The 11,881-nt window shown below is 35.4% G+C and overlaps 2 long non-coding RNA genes across 2 annotated transcripts; both read right to left on the reverse strand.

The window, feature by feature from the left end:
* Positions 1-319: 319 nt before the first annotated feature.
* LOC135721301 (uncharacterized) lies at positions 320-6,081 on the reverse strand. The gene is made up of 5 exons (XR_010521477.2): positions 5,634-6,081; positions 5,123-5,172; positions 4,692-4,747; positions 2,719-2,812; positions 320-1,502 (listed from the first exon to the last, which is right to left on the reverse strand). It is a non-coding gene; the product is annotated as an uncharacterized lncRNA (long non-coding RNA).
* A 1,579-nt stretch (positions 6,082-7,660) lies between these two features.
* On the reverse strand, positions 7,661-10,568 carry LOC135721093 (uncharacterized). Its single transcript, XR_010521411.2, has 5 exons — positions 10,410-10,568; positions 10,074-10,120; positions 9,860-9,914; positions 9,386-9,539; positions 7,661-9,130 (listed from the first exon to the last, which is right to left on the reverse strand). It is a non-coding gene; the product is annotated as an uncharacterized lncRNA (long non-coding RNA).
* Positions 10,569-11,881: the final 1,313 nt, after the last annotated feature.

The raw sequence follows: 11,881 nt of genomic DNA on the forward strand, positions 1-11,881 counted from the left end.
CCAGTATATCCTGTATAGATTTAGAGAGTACAGAAGATATAATTTTTTCCAACGACTTCATTAGTACACTGTAAAACCTAATAAGTTCACAGAACTTAAAATTTATTTTGTAACAGATTACACAAAAATATTTTAGTGATGTTTTTAAATGTTTTAAGTTTACATAAAACAAAAATTACATTTTCAGTTGCCTTAAATTATCTCAATGTTATCTTATAAATATTTATATTCCTCAACTTATAATTTGGGAGTATTTCACTCAAAATTTTAAATATTCTTCAACTAATATATTGTGGGAAATACACTCAAAATGTTAAATATTCCTCAACTCATATAATGTGGGAAATACACTCAAAATTTTTAATATTCCTCAACTCATATAATGTGGGAAATACACCCAATTTTTTTATATTCTTAATTAATATTTATGAATAAATATTCAGTTATATCAGCTAGTAATGTTAGAAAACACAAAAGTGACACCACAGTGACAATTTAACAACTTTTTTATTAAACACAATGTGCTTTTAAAAGGCACAAATTAATACAGATCTGTCAAAACAAAGTGCTTGTGATAAACTAAAACAAAAGAAAACGTCTCTAAAACATACTTTGTTTTTATAAAGTACACTGTGTTATTATTTCCATATTCTGATAGTGGCCATTGCTTCAGAGGGTAGATTCAGTATTTTGGGTCTAATAATATTTCATATTATTCAGTAAAAATTAGGATTAAAACTCACAAAGGATTTGATATATAATTTAACAAGATTCTTAGTATAATCTATCCTCAACAGCAATGACAACTATTAGAATGTGGAGTCATTTAACACGATTTAAAAACATTTTGCCACTACTGTACCTTAAAGGCTGCAAATCACTTTTTTTTTTAATTAATCATTTGAATAAAGTGCTGGTTTCTACTGTGCCATACTTCAACTGGCAACATCAAGGTAGGCATAAGGCAACAAAACATTAAACATGTATAGTGCATGAATTGAATGTCAATGTTTTTCATATTTAACAATCATATTTAAAAATGTATTAAATCTGAGGTAGAACAGGCAAATAGTGTCACGTCTTAAATCTGAGGTAAAAGAGGCAAAGGGTTACATTTATAAAGAGAGGGGAAAAAACACTAAATACCTAAATATCCTAAAAATCTAAACAAATAATCCATTCTCCACTCATTTAACAAATCATTCTTCAGCATCAATAGACGCCCTTTCAGTAGTTTGTTGTCCTCAAGACGCATGGCAACTTTTGGGATAAATGTCAATGTAAGCTTGTGATTCTTTGGGTACTGAAAGTCTATTGCATAGATGTACCCAAATAGCAGGAGAAATGAGTCAACCAGATTTATGGGACCACTCACAAGTATTTCATCCTCCACGACAATACTGATCCTCTCAGGGCTGAAGAGGGCACCATCAGTAGGGTCATACATGAAGACTGTTCAAGAGAGCCACCGGAGTGTCAGTGAGGTCTGGACCATCTGGTGACTATAAAACACAAATAAGACAAGAATGAGTTCAGACCCTCAAGGACACAAAACATTCTAATGATGTTTAGACATAACTGTCACTTAGCCTGCAACTAACCTATATGTTTAAACTATTTTCTTTACATATGCTGATATCTTACGTTAGTTTCACACCTATCTGTTCGCATACTTTTTGTTTAGTTGAATGCTTTATACTTACCTTTTTATTTATGTAATTTCTACATGCCAGTTTGAAGAATAACAACTCAAGTAAACTTCATAAACAGGTTATTGGGGTATTCCAGAAAGGAGGTTCAACAAACTCTGAGCCTAACCCTGAACTCTGAGTTGACGTACCCTGTTGAAGTGAAACTGAGTTTTCAGTTCCAGAACAGCTGATCTGAGTTAGGCAAGTCAACTCTGAGTATGTTAACTCTAAGTTGAGCTCCTGCGTGACGACTAGTAAAAATCCATCATCAATGGAGCTCCAATAATGAGATTCTCCATGACAACAGGAAAGAAAACAGGAAGCAGACATTTTCTAGTTGCGGCCGTAATAAAAATCACAGACCAGTCACTGAGTTTTAAATGCAGTTGTCTTTTCATATTGAATTTAACATCACTTTCTTTTATATTAGCCTTTGAGGAAGTGGCTGAATGTTGTTCAATGTTTTTTTTAGGCTCATGAGAGCTGTTCCTGGGTTACGGCTTCCCTTTGGAATGGATAGCTCAAGAGTTTCCCTCATCTCAGGGTTCACTCTAAGTTTTCACCTAACCTGCTTTCTGGAATACCACCCGGTAGAGCTGGCGAAAAAAATCATCTGCGATTCTCATGCGTGTCTCATTAGTAAAGCCAATACGGTGATTAGTAGTTAACCACTATCACCTGCTTTCAGATAAAGCGGCATTTACTACCCAGAGCCGTATTTCACTGAAAGCTAGGCAAAATCGCGTTCATAATCGAAGACAATCTTCCACGATTATGAACGCGATTTTGCCAAGCTTCTTGGTGAAATACAGCTCTGTGTAGTAAATGCCGCTCAATCTGAAAGCAGGTGAAGGCAATTTACTACTAATCACCAAACCGGCTTTACTGATGAGACGCGCATGAGAATCACAGGCGATTTTTTGCCCAGCCCTACCCCTGGTTTTGCTAGAGTCCGTTGAGTGATGTCATATGTAAAGCTGACTGAATAGCTAGGCAAAGGGATTGGTAGTGAGGCCAGTACACTTACATTGCAGTTCCTGAAGAACTTGAAGACATCTTCACGCAGGTACACAGGTCGTGCACAAAGGACAAGGGCTCGTCTCATTTTCATCACTTTGTTCCTAGATGGACCAAAAAAATCCATTGCAATAGTCATTACAAAAATGCAGACCAAACGCTCAAAAAATTAAAGTGTTAAATAGCTCCTTTTTCTGATGTTGCTCATTGCTATACATTAGGGCTGTGTATCGCCAACAATTCCCCGATACGATACGTATCCCGATACAAGGGTCCCGATACAAGACTATTTTGAATTACATTTTTGTTCAGAATTTAGTAACATTATTATTATTATTTGTACATTGAATAAGCAGTGTTGTAACAGTTGTGTTTTTGCCATTCATTTATTAGCTATTAGAAATATTTAAAATCCCAGAGTTAGTACTTAACTTATGTTTTTTTTAAAAGCAGTTTTACAAGGATGGTGCCTTACTCTTGTCTCTCATTATTCTACATCTATGAATATATCTATAAACATGCAGTCAGACTTAATACTATTTAATAGAAAATCGGATTATTAATGTGACAGTTATAGTTTGAAGTAGCTCTGTATGTCTTCTCTAGACATACACTTTTCACATGCAAATCTTTGTCGTGTTTCTTCTCAAATGCGTTAGTACTGTTTTATAAGAGCATGGCTAATAAAGCCCTTTGCAGTAGTATAGGCTAAGATATCTGCGCTTTCATACTGAACTCGACAGACAGACACGCAAAGTGAAAGTATACACCACCACCTTTAACTCTACGTACTCCACGGGACACATGCGTCCTTTCCATATGGATCAACAGCAATTCGTCACGTTACTTTCAAAAGTACATCCGAATCGATACTGAAGGTGCTGTATCGATGCGCGCATCGCCAGGCGTCCATGACGATGTATCGTCGTTTCGATATTTTGAACACAGCACTACTATACATGGTAGATTCAGTTTTTTGGGTCAGCATTTCTTTATTAAAACATTTTTCAATTAATAACTTTCTTTTGTAGATACTTTAACTCACAAAGGAAAAACACCTAAAATTGTAAATCAAATTTAACGACAACAGAAGTTATTTGGACTTCTCCAATTGAAACTGCTTGACAACACATCAGTAATTTGATGAAGTCTTCTGCTGCAAAAACCTTAAAGGAACACTCCCAGATTTTGGGAATTTAGCTTATTCACCGTATCCCCCAGAGTTAGATAAGTCCATTCATACCTTTTTCATCTCCGTGTGTGGTGTAACTCTGTCTGAAGCAGCCGCCGCTAGCTTAGCTTAGCACAAAGTCTGGAAGTGAATGGCTCCAGCTAGCAAACTGCTCACAATAAGTGACAAAATAACGCAAACATTTTCCTATTAATGGGTTGTGATTTGTATAGTCACACAATGTACAAATAACAAGGTGATATGAGACACAGCAATCTTTTAACAGTATACATACTGGGAACTATATTCTCAGAAGGAGAAGCACTGCTACATGGGCGGAGTGATTTGCACAAATCTGACCGAACTCTCTGCTCCTCACCAGGGGCTTCTCGGGTGCTGTGAGCAAATCACTCCGCCCAAGTAGCCGTGCTTCACCTTCTGAGAATATAGTTCCCAGTATGTATACTGTTAAAAGATGGCTGTGTCTCATATCACCTTGCTATTTGTACACGGTTTGACTATACAAATCACAACACATAAATAGGAAAATGTTTGCATTATTTTGTCACTTATTGGGAGCAGTTTGCTAGCTGGAGCCATTCACTTCCAGACTTTGTGCTAAGCTAAGCTAGCAAGGGCTGCAACAGACAGAGTTACAGCACGCACGGAGATGAGAAAGGTATGTATGGACTTATCTAACTCTGGGGGATACAGTGAATAAGCTAAATTCCCAAAATCTGGGCGTGTTCCTTTAACATTGTAAAAAATTTGGGGCGAAAATCTTTCGTTAGTACACAATTTACAAAACTCACCTATTGGTCTGATGGTGAAACGCTGACTCTCTGTAGCACTCTTTGTACTCAGATATCTGTTCACAACATGCACACAAAGATGATATGTTAATGTTCAAAAACATTAAAAAATAAAACCTAATAAATGAAATCTAAAAAAGTGAATATACAGATAAAACGTTTCCAAATCTATAAAAAAACATTACTTGTACACTAATTATAGTGCAAATTTAAATGTTAAAAGATGAGTAAGTTAGTTATTAACACGCAAAGAATAGATCTGCTATTTCTGATGTTGTTGTTTTTAACAAAGTATTAATAAAGGGCTCAAGTGATCAACTGTGAATCCCACAGCTGAGATAAAAACATTTAAATAATTAGCAAAATGACGACGGTAGAAAGACATAAGATAAAACAAAAAGTTAATAACAATATTTCATAATACATCCTACCTGAACTGTTAAAATGTTTTCGAGATGATCTCAAAGACACACACTTATACCTACGAAGAAATACAAACACAGGCCTGGTTAGCATCATGATCACACTCATATCATGTTTTATCACTGTTCGTTTCACGATAACACACACGTTACAGACAACTCGACAACGTTAAATATTGACTGCGTAACGCGGACACGTATATTATTCTCAAAGTACGCAGATGCATAAACAGCGAAAACAACAACCGGCAGAAACCGGGAAGCAGGTATAACGTTAACGAATGCATAAAATTAGAAGTGATTCTCTCTGCCAGAAAGTTCAAACTTACCTCCACCGTTAATGTCCCGGGCAAACATGCATTATGGGAAACGTACGTAGTTCAAAACATCTAAAGTTACGATTACTTGCATATTTTAAAACGTTTTACAACAAATATTCACTGTGCACATTGAACAAATGTATTCCTAGTTTCAAATGTAAGACTTTATCGAAATTCAATAAAAAAACAGAGTTACTTACCAAATCTGGGCTGATGATAAGACGGCGCTTGAGAAGACGAGGGCAATAAGACTTATGAAAATAACTGAGGAGGTTGTGGTTTGAAGCGGGGGATAAAAATGCGCATTCCAAACAAATAAAATGTTTTTTTACTGTGTACCATATCCACACGTGCTGGCCAAAACTTCCCGCATCAGGTAAATTTCAAGATGGCTGACTCCACATTCCTGAGGGAGAGATAAGTCCCACCCACCAGAACGTCATGACGTCGATAACGTCATGACACTACTGTATGGTTCTTAAACTTTTTGAGCGTTTCACAGAAATTGGCTATAAAATATTGAGCCCTATTCAACTAAAGTGGCATAAATCTCAACAGAGCTCAACACTTTATAGTTTGGTCAACTGCATAACGACATTTGACTGTTATGACCTTATTAGTTATGAGCTAGTACAACTGTTTGGGATTACAGTGTACAGATGTTAATGCCACAGGTCTAAAGTCATTGCACTCCTGGGGAGATGATTTCTTTGGTAGAGGGATGATGTGCGATGTCTTCCAAGCCATGGGAACAGTATGTGTATCCAGGGACTGCTGGAAGATAGGTTGCCACACTGAAGCTAGGTCCTTGCTGTAAGTTTTCAAAATAGAAGCAGTGATGTTGTCTGGTCCGGTGGCCTTACGTGGATCAAGCTGACAAAAACGTTTTGCACTTGACCCACTGTAATTGTCACTCTGTCCTCTGAGCTCACTATAACAGACTCCAGCACCTTCCCCCTGCAAGTAAGCTTACGATGGGCCTGTATGGGCATAGCCTAAGGGCCCCGCACAGGTTTTCTCACTGGCAAAACGTTGGCCCCTTAGCGCTGGCCCTGCATGGGCAGCCCTCACTTAGCCCCCAGGAAGCCCTCACATAGAGAAATCCAGAGTTTAATGAACACTGCTGGATTTATATATTGTCCCAATCTTACAGAGTGTTAAAAAGTAACAATGAAGCAGAATTAAAAGCGCTGTTATCCTCTCTCTCACCATCTCTGTCTGAAACCTAAAATTGCATTTTTACATCTTATTGGTAGAGTCATTTTCTTACTTTAGGTTGAGATTTTGTTTCATTTAAAGTCACCACTATTGTGATCAGTGTTTGATTTAGTTAAACTTGACTCGTGACTCTTACATTGTTCAATCATTTGATTGCTATAACTTTGTGAGTTTAAGACATGTTTGTTATAGCAGAGTGCGATACTTTGGTGGTGGTCAGTTCAGTAAATAAAGTCTAAATATCATCATATAAAAACTTGTGATACATAGTATGAGATCCAGTTCTCTCTTAGCAGTCTGTCTTTCTGAAGAATTTTGAAACACTGACACTCAAAATTAACTGTTCTACAATGTAGACACACAAATATCAAGAATCAGAGTATGAATCACAATGATGGTGACAATAAAATGAAAAGCTTCATGCTGCAATGCATGCTGGGTATCAACAAATTACAAATCTCATCCAGGACTCCCAGAATGCACTGCGGCATGAATAAATAATGAACTTTTTTACCATTTTCTTTGTCACCATTGTTGAGATTCATACTCTGATTCTTGATGTCTGTGCATCTACATCGTTCAAGTGGTCCTCGCTGCAGACTGTAGCGCGGTGACATCACGTACTGACGTCACGTATGTCTTCGGTGCGCATGCGCAGAGTGACGCATGGTATGTCTTTAATATTCATGTCTTTTAACGACGTGTGACACGCCTTTGACACGCATAAAACAATTATATGGAATTACAGAGCAAACTCAGCATTATCAGTTGTATTTTTTAAACGTTTGTGTACAGAGCAAACTTTATTTTGTATACTGGAACAGTGAACATTAATGACACCTTGTATATATTTTAATCTTCCCTCTGTCATATGGTTCTTTTATGGGTTTTATATTTTTAGGCATATTTGTTGTTTTCAAAAAAAAGTTAGACATTTATGGTAAAGTAATTTAAATTAAATCAACTATGTACAGTAAGTTTTCAGCTTCCGCATCCTTTATTTTGGAAGACACATCAAAATCTCAATGATAACACAATGTTGCTTCGTTTTATAAACAGGACACATAAAACGATACATATACAGGGTATAATACACCGCGTTCCAAATTATTATGCACATGCCATTTTTGTTTATTTTTCCAATACAACCAGTAAGTTTTCAAATTGTATTTCACCCTCAACAGTTATATGACAGTGTGGATGCTGTTATATTTAAATGAAATAAAAATGTCAAAAGATATTTTAATATTTTGAAAAATATGCTGTTCCATAGTATAGAGCAAGTTGTGGTCCTCATACAGTATGGGTATAAAAAAGTGTGCATTATCGTAAAAAAAGCAAATTATTTTGTATAACAATTTATATTTGGTGGACCTAAACAGAAATCATTAAACTATTATAATTATTCATGAGTGATTCACAATACAGAAAGATTTGACTATAAGGCTTTTTAAAATATATTTTTAGGAAAATATTTAAAAAAGGAATAATTAAAAAACACAGGTAAGAAGAATACATGTATTTAAACCTGCTGGTGTCTCTGGAATCCCAAGAACCTCTCGATACAGGATCCTTCAGTGCATAAAGCTGTATTTTTACCCCTCCCCAAACCACAACTTGCAAAAATGAGACATTTGATGTGAGCTAAGAATACACAAAGAATATTTTAAAACAGTTTTATTTATTGACATGCAAAAATACACTGAATAATGTAGATGAATGTCATTCTGGATTATTGGTTAATAGCCACTATGTTCAAACAAGACTGTAACATTAGGGAGAGGTGGCAGAGTAATGATTTTGACTGGAATATTGGGAAGATGGTAGGTCCCTTTATAGTCCCTGTGGGGGTCAAATGGACATCTAGAAGATATGAAGAGTTCCTAAAATATTGTTTTCACTTTGAGGTAGAAGGAATTATGTCTTCTGAAATAAATTTACTTTCATGGAAAATTATACACCATCCCATACTGCAAAAAGCATCACTATTTTAATTATTATGGGCATAAAATAAGAATGAAATCATGGGATGCACCCATCATCATCTGACCAAAGTCCTATTTAAGAGCCTGTTTAGCATCATAATATGAAAGATCTGTTAGGTAAACTGTATTTTAATTCGAAACATCAACTTAGGGATGCAATACTAGGAAAATAACATTTTGCATATTTTTTCAAAGTACCGTATGTTTTCCTCAAGTTCTATAGCCAATTTTTATTGCCTAGTTGCATTCCATCCATCCTTTATTAATAACTTTATCTATTCTGTCTGAAATTCCCCTCCATCATTTAAAAAAAAGTCAGTGGAGCAACAGCCTTCAAACTCCTTTTTAGAATAAAATCCTTAGGACACCCCTTCTGCCACCCCCAACATTGCCAGGTGGACAGTCTTTGAAGATTTCTCCACAGTGGAAGCATTGAGTCACAGAGTAGGGCATCCGAAACTGTTGTCTGTAAAACACAATCCAGTTCTCATGACCTAATTTAGACAAAATACAGATTAAACAATATTCAATTATTTTAAAGAACAGCATTAACATAGTCATATAAGGAAAACATTTTAAATGAGATTACATTACACAAAGATATGCTTAGTACAATTTTAAGTTCAGGGTACTTTTCTAGCTGAAAGGGTTTTGAAGGCAATACAGTCTACCAGATAATAAAGATGTGGACAGACAAAGAGTTTTCTTAAATAATTTTTTGAGTATTATTAAGGATTAAAAGAACTTACTGTCAAGCCACAAAAAGTGAGCCTGTTCTTTAAATTTGGGCTCACTAACAATGTCCCTAAACATCTAGCATTTGAGTGCAAGCCTCAAGACTGCCACATCGCCATCAACCTTGACTACTCCCATCAGGATCTGCCACAGGATCTTAGGTGGCATCTATCAAAAATAGACAACAGTCAGTTAAAAATGCAACTACATTAGACAATAAAAAGAGAAACAGATAGATTGAGATTTTGACCATTATGCCATGTCAAGAAATAAAAGTGAACCAATTCTATAAGAAACCACATTATAATTTATAAACCATTAATGCATACAGAATACTTAAATCAAGGTAATCAGTATTACCTGAGGTTCAAAGAAGAATATTTTAAAATCTTTTAACATCCAAGGACATATTTAATAGTACACATACTACTGTACTTCACTGCATGAGTAAAGGGTAAAAATATAGATGTATGCTTGTGGTTACTCACTGTTCATTCTACATCCTGAAGCAGTCCCCAAGTAAGGAAGCCTTCCTCATAAGCACTGTGGTTCAAACAGATGACATCAGTTCATTATCTGGTCCGGTTTCGTTTAAGACATGGTTTAGTTAGAAAAATAACACTAACATATTATGTGTCTCTCTTTTTAAGTCCTAAAATAAATAATAAATTAAAACTAACAGTTATGCAAAAAATAACTAACCTGGCTTAGCTGGACTGAACCTGGTGACTGTTTCCAGTAAGTTAAACCTTCCAGAAACATGCATGTAGATAGAAAATCACATATGCAATCAATTTCAGCTTTGCTTTTTGTATATTTTACATATACATTTTTTTTTTGCCCGTCACATGAACGTAAATTTTCTTTGATAAATATAGAGAAACTCAATTCCTCAACATGATTTGCTAAACTAGGGAGACACTAAATTAGTTTTATAAGCAAAAAAGTTCGAAAGTACAATTTTGAACAGAAATCATTTTTAATAACAACTAAAAGCAAACATAAAGCATAAATATTTATTTTATCTAATCGACTTACCGCAATCGAATTAATCCCTTTCGAAAAAACGCTAATCCAAACTGCAGACGAGAAAAACTTCTTCTTCGCTGTATTATTAAGGTTGGTTAAACTTTTAGGCGCATTACCGCCACCTACTGATTAAAGTGAAATATTTTGTACATGCGCATTAAAGACATACGCTACGTAGGACATACCTGACGTCAGTACATGATGTCACGGCGCTACAGTCTGCAGCGAGGGGTGTCTCACATCGTTCAGCGGTTAATGTTTATGTGCAAATTATCAAAATCCTTCAGCATGATAAACTGCTATGAGAGTTCTGGACCTTACACAGTAGTATTTCATTATTAACAGAAAATGATGCTTCTGATAAGGGGGGAAAACTATGTTAATAAATCTGTTCATTAAATGATTATGTTTGATGTTGTTTATGTATCAACCGTCAATATTCAATTACTATAGCCTTTTCTTTGCTATATGTAACACTTTACACAACCTCTGGACTAATAAATTTAGAAATATCTCTGGTGCCCGAGAATTAACACAAATATGTATAAGGTAGGTAAATGATGATGATAATAATAACCAGAAATGTATAATTATATCAGGTGAATAATACTCTATTTACAAGGCATCAATTGTAACTCCTTTGGACTCTACAGGCCAATTGCACCTCAGAAACTATAGGAACGGCTCTCTGGAAATGGGTAATCACTGGAAACGCTGTCACAGGAATATAGTAAGAAAACACTTTTAATAAAATTTCCCCAGTTTAAGCAAAAGGCCTTGGGTAAAAAAAAAGAAGAGCAAATATACTAAATAACCCAATAAAATAAATCAATGAATAAAATAAAATGAATAAAAGATCTCTTTAGAGTACTCAATCCTCACTGGTATACACAATCACAGTGAGCTATAACCCTGATGCACTGGCTCAAATTCAAAGTACAAAGAGAACAATGACATTCAAACGTTCACATTAGGATATGAATCACAGTCCAGGAATCATAACTCAGGAATCAATGTTCAGTTCAAATCAGTTCAGTTCTGATATCAGATATTCGTTACTTATCTCAAGTCCAACGATGCAAATGAGCTGTTAGCCACAGTCCTTACTGAAATCCTCTTCTATATTTTAGAAAAAGGCAAAGTCTCAGTCTATATGAATCCTTGCATTAACTGTTGTCCTCTTCTCCTTTACAGAATTCACCTGGGTAGCTCGCCATCAAAGGAACATCCAATGGAATCCACAAAAAAACCTGACCTATTTAAAATAAGCCAGAGATTCAACACAAAGTTTGTTTTAAGCTATGTTCATCTCAACATTAACAAAACTTCCGGATAAGTATTGTTTTTTCATCACAATAACCTCATTGTAACCAAAATGTAACATCATTATCATCACCAACTGCTTAATGTTAATTTCTGTTCATTACAGGCTCACGTGCATTAAATCGCGTCGTCAAATAACACACATGGTACAAAATACA

This window comes from Paramisgurnus dabryanus, chromosome 24 (genome assembly GCF_030506205.2).
Source record: "Paramisgurnus dabryanus chromosome 24, PD_genome_1.1, whole genome shotgun sequence".
Taxonomy (NCBI): Eukaryota; Metazoa; Chordata; class Actinopteri; order Cypriniformes; family Cobitidae; genus Paramisgurnus; species Paramisgurnus dabryanus.